Below are 18,682 nucleotides of genomic sequence, written 5' to 3' on the forward strand. Positions count from 1 at the left end.
CCACAGAATGCTAGCTGTGGAAAGAGATTGCTGGGGGACAGGGGTGTTGCATGATAATGGATGAAGAGCTTGGTTCAGTTATTCTGGAGAAAGTCTCAAGATGGGGATGCAACTAATCTTCCCATCCTCCAACAACTCACTGGGAGTGTCTTACCACCACTTTGGAGACCATCATTCTAAATGTTCATTAGCTTTTTTCTTTAAAAATAAGTTATGGTTTTGCTAGGAATTGAAATCAAACTCAGTAGCCTATCATTACTGTATTACATTCTCTTTCCCTTATTTTGAAAATTGTGGCAATATTCAATGCATACCTTTTTCCAATCCTGTTATACATTTCCTATGCTCCATAATCTTTCAAATATCACTGACAGTGCCCCCTGCCCCATAGCTTCTACTAAGGTTTTTTATTTGCTTATGTATTTGTTTTCAGTACCTAAGTATGCAGTTTGTCTGGGTCAGTTGGCTTGAATTTACTCACCTAGAAATCAGGGGTGGGGGACCTGTGGCCTCAAGGCCACATGTGGCCCTCTGGGTCCTCAAGTGCGACCCTTTGACTGAATCCAAACTGAACTTCATTTTTAAATCTTCAGAATTTCATTCTTGAGAGTTTTCCATTCCTCCTGGGCTGAATTCTCCCATATGATTTTAGTCCATGATAGTGAATCTGTGGGGTTTTTTAAAATACCTCCCTGCCACCACCCTCCAAGCCCCATGCCTATTGTTAGTGCTCTTTTAAAATGATCTCTTTCAGGGTCAGTCTGAGGCACATGCCATAGAGCACCATAGACCACAGAGTGCCAAGTACCAGAGTACCAGTTAGATTTCTTTATTTTACTGTTTTGCCATGGAGTGATAGAAACAAGGCTTCTTCTCTCCATTGTCCTCATCTTCTGTCTTCATATCACTTTCTATTGCCTAAATTTAGGTTACCCAGACTTTGCTCTCAGCCTGGAGTGTGGGCAAAGGATTTCATCCTTTTTTCCCCACCCCAGAATACAGGCATTGTAATAATCCCCCCACATATGGTCTATACCTCCTCCCTCTGAGGCTAGGGACAGACTGATTTGTGTATCTTACTGTATCTCTTTCAGAGCCTCTTATGGTGCTTGAAAACTAGTGTATCCTGCTAGAACTCAGGAAAGAAAGAGTTAAAATGGGGGTCCTAGGGGAAACAAGAGGAAGAAGGCAGACAACTTGGCTGTTTGTGCTAGCATTCCATCAGCAGAGCAAACTCTTCTCTCTTACATGTACATCAATGTGAATGAAGGGTCTCAAAAAAGTTCTTGTTGGAGGAAGAAAAAATTTCAAGACATCATATATCAGAGATGTGTAGATAAGAGAGCCGGGCTTGAGAGGAGATACATGAGGTCAGAAAACAGGAAGGCTGGAACTAGAAAAGAAAATTTAAACTACTGCATAATTTTGCCTGAGGCCAATTATCATTCTTTTCTCCTACTCATATCTACTCAATAGCGCATGTGATCCCAGAACAAGTATAAAGTACTTTTTTAAATTTTTCATGATGTACCTTCTACTTTTCTGTTTTTTTACCAGGCTGACCTTAACCAGAGGCTATTGGGTTGTAGATTTTTAAATTGCAAATGTTGTCAATTTTTTACCCAAATTTAATTGCCCAAGTGAGATCAGATACCAAGTCTTTGGAATTTTTGCTATTAGCCTAAGGCTTTTTAAAATTAGTCTCGTTTCACCACTTGGAATAATATGTACATTATATCCATTTGCATAATGTAGTATATCTGGAAAGGAAAAAAAATAGGTAAGCTGACAGGCAAGGACCAAGAGCATCTCATGAGAACAAATCTAGACAACGAGAGAGACATTCGGAACCACTTTCTAATGCACAAAGGTTCTCATGAAAGACATAGTATAGAAGAACTCACAAAGACACACTCCTGACTAAGCAAAATACTATTGCATGAAAGCAAGAAGAATTCAGCAAGGAGATTTGAATTATGCAAAGGGACCCTGGCAGAAATCCCATCAAGTAAAATGCAACTGTTCTAAGTACACAGGGGAGGAAAAAGACAAAATGAGATTGCTGGAGCTTTGAAGAGTCTTAAGAAATGTGAATCTCCCAGGATTCAAATCAAAGGACACAGAGATACTCACCAAAGAGGAAAGGGTTTAATGGATTGGAGACACAGGTTTAAAAGGTCCTACTTAGAAACAGCCCCACAAATTTGTGAGAGGAGGTAATGACAGAGTTATTCTGATCAAAGTTATCTTTGAAACTAGAACAAGGTACATTCCTTTTTTTTCTGCCATTCTCCCCCCCAACAAAAGAACTGTCTACTTCTCAAGTGTTAATGAGAAGAGGGGGGGGAAAGACTATCTCCTAGGAAGAATCCATCTTGTCAAACTGCATAGATTTGCCAAACTCAGATACTAGTTATGCATTAAAAGTTCTCTGGGTGAGATGTTCCAATCCCAAGAAATCCGTGTTTTTTCCTCATCTCCAAAATGCCACACTCTATTCCCTAGACAGCTGCTTGGTTTTGCCAGTCTGGTGGTTTCTAAGTTTCTCTGCCTATGATTGGACCTGATCTAAGTAGAGGCAAAACAGCTAAAAGATGCATAGGGCACTGGAGCACAGCATTACAGCTGCCAGGGGAAAGAGCCAGTTTCAGTACAAGATGCACAAAAACAGACTCTAGAGACTGAAAACTTTTAAAAGGGGCCCCTAATGAAGTGGAAGGTTGGAGGAGGAGACAGGAGGAGAAATAGGAAAAATGGGCACAATTCTGAAGTCTAATGAAGTGAATCCTATCTTCTGGATGCCCTTTCAAAGAATATCATTCCAGTGTAGACGGAGGAATAATTCCTTGCTAACTAGCTAAATATGTCCCTTATAGAGACTCGATTATGTATAAAATAGGAATTCTGCTCAATTCAACAAGCATGTATTAATCACCTACTGTGTGCAAGACATTGTTAGAGAATCTGGAGCAAAAATGAAACCATATATTCTCTCAGTATCTCAAGTCACTTTAACCCTGTTTGTCTTAGTTTTCTCATTTTTAAAAATGAGCTGGAGAAGGAAATGGCAAACCACTCCAGTATCTTTGCCAAAAAAAAATCCCAAAATAGGGTCACGAAAAGTCAGATGCGACTGAAATGACTGAACAAATCTGCTCTCAAGGTGCTTACAGTCTACTATGGAAGTCCAGCATGTTCATGGGTAAGTAAATATCATATAATTTTAGGAAAGAGAGAATAATAAGAACTAGGGCCAACAGGAAAAGCCACTCATAGTAAGTGATACCTGAGTTGAGCCTTGAAGAAAAGCAGAGGATTCCCTAAGTTGTCTAGAAAGAGGAGGGCATTTTAGGCACTGGAATTAGCCAATGGAAAGGTATAAATGAAGTTCAGAGAATAGCAAGGAATCCAGTTTGCATGAAAGTAGTAAGAAATAAGTCTGGAAAGGTAGGCTGAAGCAAGAATATAAAGGTTTTAAATGACAGGGTTGAGGAATTTTTCATTTATTCTTAAGAGACAATAGAAAGCCATGGAAGATTTTTGAGCCAGAGAATACCATAAGAATATAAATTTGGCAACTCTACAGAGGATGAAGAAGAAGAGAGCAAGAAACAGGGAACCATATTAAAAAAGTAAAGAAGTGGGGCAGCGAGATGGCGCAGTGGATAGCGCATTGACCTGGAGTCAGGAGGACCTGAGTTCAAATCTGGCTTCAGACACATGATACTTACTAGCTGTTGTGATCCTAGCCAAGTCACTTAACCCCAAATGCCTCACTAAAAAAAAAAAAAAAGTAAAAAAGAAATAATGATATTTCATACAACCTACTTCACAGGGTCATTGTCAGGAAAACTTGGTAAACCATAAAGTACTATGTGAATGGAAATGTTTTAGGGATTTTTACAGATCCATAATTTCATCACTGTAGGAAAGTCCCATTGTGGAAACTCTCTCCATTGATACAGATCAGCAACTCTTTTTATCTTGTAGTGCTACAGAGTTGCCTGGGGCACTAAGAAATTAAATGATTTGACCACAGTCACAAAGTTAATATATGTAAGAAGTAAGGTCTTTCAGACCTCAAGGCCAGCTAAGTGTCCATTACACCAAACCGTATCTCAAGATTTTTATTGTTCCTAAACGATATTAATATTAAATCATATTGCCCATATGATTTTCACAGGGGACAGTCTTCTGCAAAGCGAAAGTATAAACATCAAAGAAAAAAGGCAATAGTTTATAAACAAGGTAGTTTGATGGGCTTCAAGAAAAACACAAATCATAAGACTCAGAAGTGATATTTCCTTTGAGGACTGAGTTATTATGCAGGCATAATTTTTGCATGTCAGAGAAATGTGAGGCAACTAGGTAGCATAGTGGATAGAGTACAAGACTTGAAGTCAAGAACACCTGAAATCAAATCCTGCCTATGGGCAAGGACCTTGGGCAAGTCACTTAACCTCTCTCAGCCTCAGTTGCCTCAGCTGTAAAACTAGAATAATGATAATCATAATATCTGACTGGTAAGGTTGTTGTTATAAGGATCAAATGAGATAATATGTAAAGTGCTTTATGAGCCTTGAAGCGCTTTATAAATGCTAGCTATTTATAGGCTAGATTGACATAAAAAATATCAAACTAGCTGATTCTTATTAATGTAAACAGTTTTTCATGATAAATACTTTCAGACCAGGTGAAAAAACAAATAACTTGTCATTTATGTAAGAAAAACTAAAGAAAAAAATTTTTGTTGTTGTTAAGTCATTCTAGTCGTGTATAATTTAGGGTAAAGAGACTAGGGTTGATTATGACATTGTGGGCTTAAAAAGATCAGGAGAGCAAGGTCCAGAGGTAGAGTTCAGGCCCGGTTTTGCAGTCAGCCACTCCCTGAGGCCCTGAGGAGCCAAGAAGATCTGCCAATCAGCTGCTAACTTGCTGGAATTTGGTGGGGCCAACAATGTTGTGTTTCTGCTTTGTATTGGGTCTGATCTGATCCCATTCTCCCCCTGTGACTGAGATGGTACTAGGGGAGTGGGCCCCTGGGGGGCCCATTGGGGGCCCATTGGGGGTTTTCCTGGCAAAGACACCAGAGTCCTTCGCCATTTCCTTCTCCAACTCATTTTAAAGATGAGGAACTAAGGCAAAAGGGTTAAGTGATTTCCCAGGGTAACATAGCTAGTAAGTGTCTGAGGTAAGATTTGAAAATGTTTTCCTGACTTAGGACTCAGCACTCTATCCATTGTGTTACCCAATTGTCCTAAAGAATAAAATACTGGCTAGCTTTAAAAAAAAAAAAAAAAAGGAAATGCCTCAATAACACAAATACAAGAACACAAAGTGTACATGCAGAATATATTAGCAACCTTAGATAATTATCTAGTGAAAATTAGATGTTTTTAATAAGCAAAAAAAATCCTTTGAAAATCCTATCTGTGGCATCAAAATAAATTTCTTAAATCATAAAAGGTTGCTTACAGAATAACTAGGTGTAAAAAGCCTCATTAGATAAGAGAACTATTGGTACTACCTTCAGCTATTGCTGTGACCTAATGATAACTGGTGAATTATATGCAGGGCAACTTTGAGTGGTTCCACTTACAGATAATATAGTGGGAATAAGTTCCAATATTTATGAAGACATTTGTGATTAATTAAGAACTAAGATCTTTCTATTTTCCATTGCAAGTGGATGAAGTAACAAATGTAACTAAAGATGTGCATTTGATCACATTTGTGGAGTATGTTATTGAAACCGATGTTAGGTGAAGACTTTCTACTTTTTGAGCCTGTGGATGATGATACATCATGAGAAATTTTCAATATAAATGACAGATTTTTTTTCATGAAAAATTATATTACATGAATGAGATTATTTTGGACTGTGTTAGAGCTCAGTCAGTGTCAGAAAGAAATACAGACCTATAAACCCTAAATTTCAAAGATGGCACTTCATGCAATTTATACACATTATATACTTGACAATTATATCAAAAACAGGAGTGAGAATTCCACATACCTTTTCGGTTGATTACAGCATGGTAAAAGGTAAAGAGCACTAGCTCTAAATTCAAAGAACCTGGGTTCAAATCTTGCCTCTAACACTTAATTTCTGTGTGACCTTTGGTTAGTAATGTAACTTTCCTGTACCTCAGTTTCTCTCAAATGTAAAATGTGAAAATTACACTAAATGACCTCTGAGGTCTCTTCCAGTTCCAATCCTATGAACTTATAATCCATTTGTCCTTATTACATCTAAACAAGAACAATTAATAGACTTGTCTCATGATAGTATTTTGAAAATCTTATCTTTTAGATACATACAGTTATCTCATTTATGAAAGTAATTCCAGTGTCAGTGATATTTGAAAAATGATTAAAAATAAGAGAAGTACTACAGGATTGGGGAAAGGCATAGGTGATCCTGGTTTTCAAAAATGAGAAGAGGACAGATACTTCAAACTATAGGCCAGTGACCTTGATCTATATTTCTTGGGGGGAAAATTGGAATAGATCATTAAAGATATGGATGGCAAACATCTGGAAAGGAAATGAGTGATTACAAAGAGCCAACGTAGCTTCAGAAAGAATAGGATAAAGGCAGACTAACCCCATTTCCCTTTTTGACAGTATGTATTACAGAACTGATTGATGAGGAGAATGTTCTGGATATGGTTAATCTGTGTAGTAATGTCCCTGGTCTCACTCTCACAGAGGAAGGCTAACTACATCTCCCACACTGGTTCTAAGGATACTCTTGAGGGGTTAGTAATGGAGGATCTTTTCTCTAATGCTATCAGTTCAAGCCCCCATTCCAACATTGATTAATTCTCAGTTACATGTAATCAATGGACACCAAATGACATTTATAAAGGGATATTCATTTTGAAAATAAAGCAAGAGGAAGATGAAAATTTCAGCCCACTGGTTGAAGGGCCCACTCCCCTCATACCATCTCAGTCACAGGGGGAGAATGGGATCAGATCAGACCCAATACAAAGCAGAAACACAACATTGTTGGCCCCACCAAATTCACACCCAAATGCGGCATAGCTGCTAGATGATCCAGCAAGTTAGCAGCTGATTGGCAGATCTTCTTGGCTCCTCAGGGCCTCAGTGCTGGAGTGGCTGACTGCAAAACCGGGCCTGAACTCTACCTCTGGACCTTGCTCTCCTGATCTTTTTAAGCCCACAATGGCATAATCAACCCCAGTCTCTTTACCCTAAAACTGGGTAAGGACGGAAGATAGAAAAGATAGAAGCAGGGCAGCTGTGTGGCACAGTGGATAGAGCACCAGCCCTGGAGTCAGGAGGACCTGAGTTCAAATGCAGTCTCAGATCAGACACTTGACACTTGCTAGCTGTGTGACCCTGGGCAGGTCACTTAACCCCAATAGCCTTGGGGGAAAAAAGAAAAAAAAGAAAAGACAGAAGCAACAATAGATCTATGCCTTCTTGAGACTTGAGGCCCTTCCCCTACTCAGAAGCCCTTAGCAGTGCATTCTTCTTCTTTAATACAATCAAGTCATGAAAGGAGCCTTGCCAAGAGCAAAGCGCCCTTTTGAATGTTCCCAAATTCTATCTCTACAGCTAAACACAGAGGTTCCTCTTCATCACATAGCTAGAAAACCAGAACCAGCTACAGAACACCTGCACATGCTCAAACCCTCTCCCAGGCATTTTCTGAATCATAGAATACCTCTCCAGGAGTAGGCTTCACAGCTTCTTCCACATGGGGGGTTGTATCAGTACCCCCATATACTTAAATTTTCACAAAGCTTTTGATAAAGTATCTGATACTATTCTTATAGAGAAGAGGAAGAGATATGGATTAGACAATAATACAATCAGATTCAGAATTGGTTGGGAGATTAGTCTAAAAGAGGAGCTGGTTAATGGTTAATGGCTCAGTGTCAGTGAGGCAGAAAGACTCTAGTGTAAAACCCCATGAATCTATGCTTGGCCATGTGCTATTTAACATTTTTACTAATGATCTGGATAAAAGTAGATATGATATGCTTATCATACTTATAAATTACATAAATTTGGGAAGGATAACCAACAGTGGATGAAAAAGTCAGAACCCAAAGGATCCTGACAGGCTGAAACATTATGTTGAATCTAAAAAGGTAAAGTTCCATAAGTATAAATGTAGTTTTGCACTTAGGTACAAAAAAAAAACCAACTTCACAAATGGTTTTTTTCTGTTTCAACTGTTATAAAGACAACAAACATATCAGTCTTGATCAGTGATTGAAAAAGAGTGACAAATACCAATATCATCAGTGCTAGCTTTGAGAAACACTGCAGCAAAAATAAGCCCATTCTTCACATGAGTAACCTTATTGTTATTATTTTGTAAACTATAAATATGAAAATTATAATGTATTGAATCAATACATATCTATGTATGTTCCATTATTTGTGTATTATTTAAGATTTTATATGCTGTTCTAACATTCTACTAAATTCATAATTTTATTTGAATAAAATATGAACTAAGAAATTATTTGCACAGATTGTCTTATGAAAAAGTGAGAGAGAAAACACAAAATTTTTAAAGAGTTGTCTAGAAAGCACTCCCATGCACAAATAATATAACATCAAGTTTGGCTAGAGCATTTAGCCATTGCTTCTTAGGAAAGAAAAAAAAATAGAAATGTGTAACAGGAAGCAGGAGAAAACAGATGAATGAATTAATGAATGAATGAAGCATTTATTAAGCATTTCCTGATGCAAAACACTGCGCTAAGCAATGAGAGTACAAATAGAAAATTAAGGAAGACCCTGCTGTCCATCAGCTCACATTCTAATGAGGAAGTAATACATATGAAAGATTTCAACTGCAAATCAGATGGAAAGATCCTATGGTCCTTAGGGTATTGCAGCAAAGTAGAAGGTAATGTCTTTTCCTTAATGTCATTTCTATGCCCAGGAAGAGACCTGTAGTCTTCAAGGGGAGGTTCCAGGTCTCCTCTGCTGTGTATAGTTATTTCTAGACACATTAAAATAGGGTTTACAAAAACAGCTTTACCATCAGATACACAACTTCTCTAGGAATGATCAGCTCATTATTCTTTCCACACAAGTACCAAGGCCAAGCAAATAGGAATTGGGTAGTGTTGCCAAAAGAGACTCTCCTCTCCCTCTGAGGTATATAGGAAATGCACAGTCTCACACTTGGAAAAGAGTGAAGAATTAGATTGAACAGCTAATAAAATGATAGCAATAACATTTCACAAATACCTAATAATGAAAATAGGACTTTCAATTTTAAAATTCCAAATGAAATCTAATGTAATTCATGGAAATGTGCCCATGCATCCCAGGAGTGTAGAGTGGGCAACTTTTTGAGAATCTCTCCAGCGCTCCTTGAATTCAATACGCTAGCTACCCTATCAATTTTTGATGCTCCATTTTAATGTCCGAGGTGCTTTTCTGAGTGAGGTAATGAAGAAAGACTATGACTTTCTTGATGAAAGTGCTGAATTTTTTAAAAACCTATTTTATTCTTTTCCCAAAGACACAAACTCCCTCAAGTTTCTAGTTCACTGATCATCACGAAATCAGAAATACCACTGACTAATATGAACAGTGAATGGGATTGCATTTCGGCAAGTTCACTGCCTAGGCAAATTTACTCCCATGTGGTTATGTTAACTACCAAGTTGAAAATTGTAGCCACACTATCAATGTGAGAGAAGCAAGAAGATAAATTAGAAATGGACCAGGAGAATTAATGGATATTGAGCATGAAAAGGGAATTTGGGTTCCTAAACATTTATGTTGCAATCTCCACTAAACTTTAATTAAGCTCTCCCTGGCTTCATAATCTTTTATACATTTATTTTAAATAAGCTCACTTGCCAGGAAGATTTACTCAAGGTGTCAGTTTCTGACTCTCAAACATTTCATTTCTGGAAGTGACTGATTCCAATCATCCTTCCTTTGACAGGACATTAGCTTAAGATGGGTAAAACTGGCTGTTGGAAAGCTGTGCTTTAAATAGAAGTCTAATCCTGCAGGCTTTCCATGAGCAGCACTCATGGAAAGGCGAATTTCATAGTGTTGTGATGGATCTGGGAACCTTGCCTCATGTCATCTCTCAGTTGCGGGTGCACATAGCTGCTCTCCTTTGCATTTGAAGATAAAGCACGGGCAATTATCACTCTCAGTGGAAGTGGGCGTAGCTGGCAGACAGAGATGCAACAACCTCACATGGGCAGGGATTGTCCTTGGATCCAAGGATGCCATGGTTATCAAGGGCTTCACAATGATTGTCATCGTCTCTGATTTATGGCCAGCCTCATTTTTTGCTCAAAAAGAGCTATCTCGTTCCTTGGTTGATGAGTACCAAACTGGTCTGTCCACCTCTATTGTTTCTATACATTTGCAAAAAAGCCACATCAGTAGAATTGTTTCTGGAGTGATCCTCAGATATTATCCTTCATGCCTTGAGCTTAAACTGTAACAGTTGTTATGGACAGGGCGCGCGTTTATGTTGGATAGAGAATGAGCCCTGAAATCAGAAAGACCTGGGTTCAATCCCTGCCTCTGATACATAATGACTGTGACCCTGGACAAGTAACTTCATTTCTCAGTTTCCCAGGCAACTCTCTAAGATGATAAGTTACAGAGAGTTTCTGAGCTGTATAGGTGAAGGACATTTCTATACTAGCCATTCACTTTATGAAATCCCAGATCCCAACAAAAAGAAAAGAAAATAACAGTTATGTGCATAGCTTGCCAATTATGTCCAACTCAACTAAGAAGGGCCCCAAACTGTGTTTATTCCAAGACTTCACTGCTCTTCTTAATAATAGATAGCATTTATATAGCTCTTCAAGGTTTGTGAAGCTCTTTACAAATATTTGCAAAAATTTATCCTCACAACAACCCTTGGAAGTAAGTGCTATTATTATTCTGATTTTACATGAGGAAACTGAGGCAGACAGATGGAAATTAACTTTCTCAGGGTTATATAGCTTTTAAATGTCTGAGGCAAAAATTTCAACTTTCTGAGGTCTAAAGAAGCAAATCCAACACACCGTATCTGATCAAGAAAGACACAGTCATTCCTGGATACACAAATTGATCTATGATTTTGTTGATTTGTATATTCCCTCCAATGATACAGATCACTGCTCCTTCTGTGAAAAATTTTGTCTATGTCCTGCCATAAATACAGGGGGTCCATTCAGTGCGCTGGCGGCCTTCCTCACTTTGTCCTGATATTGCAAGGATACAGATCAGTGAAAAACTTGGCATATCCACCTGTCACCTTTGCCACGTGATCAGTCCATCACCTTTTAAAAAAATAACACAAATGAGCAGCCTTCTTATGAAGTTAATGTCTGAATAAGTGGCAAGCTAAGAAATGTTCTAGTGAGCAGAAAATACCCTACAGTACGCCACAGAATAGTAACAATAAAGTAAACTCTCAAACATCTACTTTAATAGAAGGAAAATAATGGTTTGCATAATCCAAAATAAAAGCTAAAGATGGAGGCAGTGTGGCATAATAGAAAGGGCATTGGGCTGGAAATTACAAACTCTGAATCTTTTACCTACTCTTGAGTGAATCATTTACTCTCTCTTTGCCTCAGTTTACCTATCTGTAAAAGGAATGGCTCAGATTAGATGCTCTCTGTGGTTCCTTACAACTCTAAAATTCTATGTATATTAAATGTGCTTTATAGCTGTCAGCTTTTTTCCCCTAGAAAATTTGCCCTACAAGTGGCTGCAAATTAAATTTAGATAGACTAATTAGCATGCATTCCTTAAGTACACGAAACAAAAGGTAGTCCAGAGGTTGGAAAATGGGAAAGAAAATTCCAGCCATCTCAAGGTGACCTGGCACCAGATAATGCCCACTATGAAAACTCTAACCACTGCGCACGCACACACACACACACACACACACACACAATTATATGCAATTATATCTATACTGTTGCAATTATACTCTGTAGAAACAGAGGTCTCTGTTTAATCTATAATATGAATTGGTTACAGAAGGAAGGAAATAAGGAAATAAGTATTTATTAAATACCTACTGTGTACCAGACACTGTGCTAAGTATTTTACAAATATTATCACAACAACCCAGGGAGGAAGGCACTATTATGGTCCCCATTATGTATTAAGGAAACTGAAGCAGAGGTTAAATGACTTCCCCAGAGTCACATAGCTAGTATCTGAGGCTGGATTTGAACTCAAGTCTTCTTGACTCCAAGCCCCAGCAATCTCTACTATACCCATAAATGGGTAATAAGTAAGTGGGTTACATCACTGTAGCATATTTTACCTCCAGTTTATAGATTGTGAGTGACCTCCAGAAGAGTAAAGGGGTTGGGTGTGGGATGGGAGAACAAGTAGGAAGAACACCAAGTTGAAAGAAACATGGCTTGTTCACATCCTGCCAGCATTAGAGAGAGGGAAATCTTGGTTTAACCTCTACATCAATTCCAGCTTTCCCCAAAGATCCACCTTTCCTCTAAACATGCTGCAATAATAACAAATCAGCACATGCTTCTCATGCTTGTTCCTCAGTCTTTTGCTTACTCTATAATCACAGGTGATGCGAGAATTCTCATACCTACTCTTAAACATAACTACAGCAGCTAGATGGCCGGAGTTCCCAAAAGGTGTTAGATCAGGTTACAGAAATATAATTCAATTGGACTGTACATTACAGGTTTGCTGCAGGCTCCAAAATGTCCCTTTACCTCTTCATGATATTGATTCAAAGCAATAACATCAGTAACTAGGCAATGATGGATTCATTTGTGCTAAATGGAAAATTAGGCTATTGACCAAGCCAAGCATTCTTAAAAGTAGATAAAACAAACACATATGTGTGTGGGGTTATTTACAGGTGCACACTATTGTGTCTGTAGATATATTGGTTTACCTGAGGCTATTAGAAAATCTGCTTGTCTCTCTCTTTTTTTTTTTTAATACAGTTTGTGGCTTACTGGAAGTCTAAGGGATGGATTGAAAATAGAGTCGTGGCCTCTAAACCATGGGAACAGTAGCTTGTCAAAGAAGAATTTTTTTGTAGAACTTCAGCATACTAAATAAGGATTATTATTCTAATATGGTGTTGTTATTTATGTAGGGAAGAAATAGACAACTATATCTAGATCAAAAGACAATAGCATAAAGAAGGGAAAACAAATAATAAGAATTCATCCAAAATCATTACCAATGACCTATTATGGAAATTCTGTGCCTCTATAAGAAAATAGGATCATTTCTTTATTTGACAAGGGTGGCACAGGAGAGCTAAACTTGGAGTCAAGAGGAATTAGTTCAAATTATGCCTCAGACATTTAATAATCTCTGTGATTCTGAACAAGTCATTTAGCCCTGTTTGCTTCAGTTTCCTCATCCAAAAAATGGGGATAATAATAATGCCTACCTCCCAGGGATGTTGTAAGGATAAAATAATATTTGTAAAGTACTTTGCAAACCTTTAAGTGCAATATAAATACTAGCTGTTGTTGTTGTTATTATTATTGTTGTTGTTGTTGTTATTATTATTATTACCTTGACTGATGGTAGTTGAGATCAGGGAGGGAATTGGGGAAGAGGGAGAATTATATGCTATCAGTTATTGCATGTGGAAAGCATTTCCTATGAATTCATTTTTTTAACATTCTCCTGAGGATATGGAAAGGAATCTGGAAGTATTATAAAAGATACGCAGGAAACTTGTTGGAAACTGAGAACATGTCAGTCATTTCAGTTCTGCCAATGAGCTGAGAACCAAAGGTAACCTAGAAAAGAGGAAATATTGAGAGATACAATATATGGAATATTCTTCAAATAAGAAGGGAAGGTGAATCAGATGGAGACCTTTGAAGAAAATAGCTATGTGACCCCAAATGCAAAATATCCCTGCTATCAAGGCCCACCATGGAATCTAGAGAGAAAGTAGAGCCTGGTACTAGTCTAATCAGTCAATCAGTCAACTAACATGTATTAAGTCAATTAACTATGTACCGCAACACTATGCTAAGTGATGGAGTGCATGGGATAATCAGGCAGGACAAGCACCTCTGGTGTGAGGGCTAGTCAAGGACTTTTCAGGGTTACTCATCCACCTTTGGTGTCCACCTGTCACCCAGCTCTCATCTGTGGCTCCAAGAAGCTGCAGCATGAGCAGCAACCACACCCTGGTAAACTGTCTTGGCAGATGGGCTAAACCAGGATAAGGGTAACTGATAGACCTCAAATTCATCAGTGTAGGGGAATGTCTTGCACATGAAGACTTCACCAGTAGAAAGGGCAGATAACAGTTTGTTCCAACAGCTGCAAAGGCAACTGAAGTTGTGGAGCACTTAGAACTTAGTCAGACATCGAAGACACCAAGGTCATCCACCATATCCCAGGATGTCACCAATTGTCCTGACTTCTGTCTTGCCATTGAACTTCAATGACTCTGGAAGAGAGAGCAAGACTGATGACTTTGTGCAACTCTGTCTCACTCTAATCCAATCCACTTGCAAGTCAAGACATCACCACAAGATGTCATTGCTCCTCTTCAAAAATGAAGGGCAAACAAGTGCCTACTATGCTCCAGGACACTGTGCAAAGTGATGGTGATACAAAGAAAGGTTAAAAAATAAAACCAGTCCCTGTTCTCAAAGATCTTACAGTCTAATGAGGGAGACATACAAACAAATGTACAAATAAGCTACATTACAGGATAAATTCGAGGCAGTCTCAAAGGGAAGGCACCAGGATTAATAAGACTGGGAAAGGTTTGTCCCAGAAGGTAAGCCTTCAGCTGAGATTTGAGGAAAGCCAGGGGTGAGGAATGATAGCATTCCAACCATGGGAGACAGCCTTCGAAAACGCTTGGAGTCCAGAGATGAAATGTCATGTGTGAGGAACAGAAAGGAGGTCAGTGTGGTTGATTCACAGAGTATGTGGAGGAGAATAAGATGTAAAAAGACTGGAAAGGCAAAAGGGGGCCAGGTTATGAAAGTTTTAAAAGCTGAACAAAGGCAGCTATCTGCCTGAGAACATAGGAAGAGATGGGATCATAGAGGTTCCCTCTCACTTCCCTAGAAGCTACATCAAAGTTTATTGAATAGGGAGATGATATGGTCCAATCCGTGCTTTAGGAAGATCAATTTGACAGCTGAGCTGAGAATGAATTGGGGTGGAAAGAGACTTGTAGCCAGGAGAGACTAAACACCAGGCTGTTGCAATAGTACAGGCAAGTAGGAAAGTAGCTCACAGGGAGAAACAACCAATAACCCGTGATGAATGACCCTTGTTCAGCTAAACCAAACTAAAACCAAGAGGAACGGATCAAGAGTGAATTAGGACTTCATTGAATCATAGCACTTTTAGAGTAAGTAGAAACATTAAAGGTCACATATTGCAAAAATTACCTGAAGCATGAATCTCTTCTTCATAATGGTCATAAGATGAAACTAAATAAAATGTCAGCATGGCATAATAGAAAGGTGGCCGGACTCCCAAAAGAAGTCAGGAAGATCCAGTTTCAAATCCTGCCTTTGACGCATACTGCCTGGGTAACCCTTGGCAAGGCACTCAATCCCTCAGTTTCCCAGGCAACTCCTTAAGGCTAAAAATTGAAAAACAGTTATCAATCTGCAATGGTAGAGGGAGTTTCCCCACTGGAAGGTTCCCACAAAATGAAATCACAGATATAGTAAATATATATATATATAATATGTACATTGTTAATAATAATGATGATGATAAAAATAATAAACAGTGATAAATATAAGGTCTATTGGCGCTTTGTTTTCAAAATAATTTTACTACAGCAGTACAGACTGGAAGAGGTGTCACTAAGAAGCACTTTGTACAAAACAAACAAAAAAAAACTTTGTGTTTAGTGACTTGAAGGCTGAATATGAATAAACAGTGGGACATGGCAGCAATGGTGTACTGGTAAATGATCAACAAACAGACCTCAAAAAAAAAAAAGAAAGAAAAAATTGTTAGCATGGCACATAAGTTTAATCTGCACTATTAACATTTTCTCTATCACTTTCTTAAGTCTAGACAATAAATCAATCCCTGATATGTAGCATTTGCCAATTTCCAAGGTACAAATGTTCATACTGGAAATTTAACAATCAGTTCTCACCTTTCTATCCCGGGCTCTGTCTAGAGCAGCACCCGTCGCAGCCGCTGAGATGTTGATGCCCAGGAAGAACCAAATTGCCATCTATGAACTCCTTTTTAAGGAGGGAGTAATGGTAGCCAAGAAGGATGTCCACATGCCAAAGCACCCTGACCTGGCAGACAAGAATGTGCCCAATCTCCATGTCATGAAGGCCATGCAGTCTCTAAAGTCTCGTGGCTATGTTAAAGAGCAGTTTGCATGGAAGCATTTCTACTGATACTTCACCAATGAGGGCATTCAGTACCTCCAGGATTACCTTCACCTGCCCCCTGAGATCGTGCCTGCCACGCTCGGCAGAAGTCGTCCAGAGACAGGTAGGCCAAGGCCCAAAGGTCTGGAGGGTGAGCAACCTGCCCGGCTTACTAGAGGTGAAGCTCACAGAAACACATACAGACGAAGTGCTGCTCCCCCTGATGCTGACAAGAAGGCTGAGGTTAGGGCTGGGTCAGCAGCAGAATTCCAATTGAGAGGTGGATTTGGTCGTGGACGTGGTCAACTTCCTTAATAAAAACTATAGAGATATGTTTCATATTGAATAAAATTTGCCAAAAAAAAAACAATCAGTTCTCCTGAACTGTTCAACCTGGCTCTAGCATATCCTGGCATGACAGCCACAAAAGGATAAATCAGTTTTAGGCTTCAGTTATACAAGTAGAGTATCCAGAATGAGAGAGGTGAAGAAGGCCCCACTGTATTCTCCCCTGTCAGACAGATATCTGGAATATTGTGTTGAATTCTGAGGGTCATATTTGAGAAAAGATGTTGACAAGTTGGGGCATGTCCAGAGGAGAAATTCATTAATTTATTTATTCAACAATTATTCATTAAATACTAGGCATATTTTTAAAAAGCCCCTCCCCTCTAGCAATTTATATTCTAGTAGGTTTTATGGAGTACCAATGATCTTTTTTTTTTTAAATGCACTTGATGTTCCTAAGAAGCTTCAAGTCTAACTGAGATGTCACACATGAAACAATAAGTGTAAACTGTAGCCAACCCCCGGAATGATACCTGGTGGTAAGATGCTAAATTTGTAGGAGAATCATCTCCTTGTCAAGGCCAGCCCCTCTGTATCTGCACTTGATCCCATCTCCTCCTGTCTTCTCTGGCAGATTGCTTTCTCAATCACCTCCTCTTTCTCTAAACTTCAATTTCTCCCCTTGATCCCCTACCTCAAACATACTCAAGCCACACCTATCCTTGAAAAATGCTCACCAGATCCTATGATCATCTCTTAAACTACCGTTCTCTATTTCTTCCCTATTTTTCAGCCAAACTCCTTGAAAAAGCTGTCTCTATTCACCACCTCCACGTCCTCTTCTTTCACTTACTATTCAAACTTGAAACCTGGTTTCCAACCACGTCACTCAACTAAAAGTATTTCCTCCAAAGCTCCCAGTGATCTCAATTGCCTAACATGATTTTTTTTTGTTTAGTCTTAGTTGTTCTCACCTATCAGTTGCATTTTCCATTGTTAATCAATCTTTCTTTTTGTATCCTCTTTCCTCTCTGGATCTTCGCCATACTATTCTCTTCTGGTTCTCTAACAGCTCCTTCTCAGTCTCCTTTGTGGGCTTATCATCTATATCATGTTTCCTAACTGTGGGTTTTCCTAAGGTTCTGTCCTATACTTTCTTCTTCTGTTCTATCTCTATATCCTCTCTCTTGGTTACCTCATCACCTTCCATGGGTTTAAATATTATCTCTACACATATCACACACATACACACACATAATATATATATGTAAGTACATGTGTGTGACTCTCCAGTCTTAACCCTAATTTTTAGTCCCACAATACAAACTGCCTATTATACATTTCAATAGATGCCCTAAGACATCTCAGATTCAACATTTAAAAATAGATATTAATCTTTCCCCAAAGATCATGCCTTCTTCCAAGCTTCCCCATTTCTTTCCAAGACACTATCCTTCTTCCGGTATCCTAGGTTTATAACCTCAGCATAATACCTAAGTATCCCTATAATCCTTCACCCCACATATCCAATCAATTGCTAAATCTGATCATTACTACCTCTATACCATCTCTAACATGTGATTCTCCACTCACACAGATATCACGTTAATTCAAACCCTCATCACCTCTCACTTGGATAATAAGCCATTGGTTTCGCTGACTCATCTCTCAGTACTCCAGTCATCCTGCCTACCACTGCCAAAGTAATTTTCCTTAGGACCAGATCTGACTACATGACTCCCCTACACAATCAACTCCAGTGACTTCTAGTTATCTCTAAGATAAAATATAAACCGTGTTGGTTTTAAAGCCCCATGCAAAATGACCCCTACCTATCTTTCCATTCTCAACAGATATTACTTCTACTACCACACTCTGCAATCCAACCAAAGTGATCTCCTCTCTATTCCTCACTCCTAACACTCCACTTCTTGGCTTTTTGCCTTTTGACTAACCATCCTACATGCCTAAAATTCACTCCCTCTTTATGTCTGTCTCATAGAGGCCTTCTATTTCTTTAATACACATTTTAA

The 18,682-nt window shown here is 38.7% G+C and overlaps 1 pseudogene; it reads left to right on the forward strand.

The window, feature by feature from the left end:
- Nucleotides 1-16,178: 16,178 nt before the first annotated feature.
- Nucleotides 16,179-16,712, forward strand: LOC114031376 (annotated as a pseudogene).
- The last annotated feature ends 1,970 nt before the right edge of the window (nucleotides 16,713-18,682 follow it).

The sequence above is a fragment of the Vombatus ursinus genome, unplaced genomic scaffold (assembly GCF_900497805.2).
Source record: "Vombatus ursinus unplaced genomic scaffold, bare-nosed wombat genome assembly UNPS02000577.1, whole genome shotgun sequence".
Lineage (NCBI taxonomy): Eukaryota > Metazoa > Chordata > Mammalia > Diprotodontia > Vombatidae > Vombatus > Vombatus ursinus.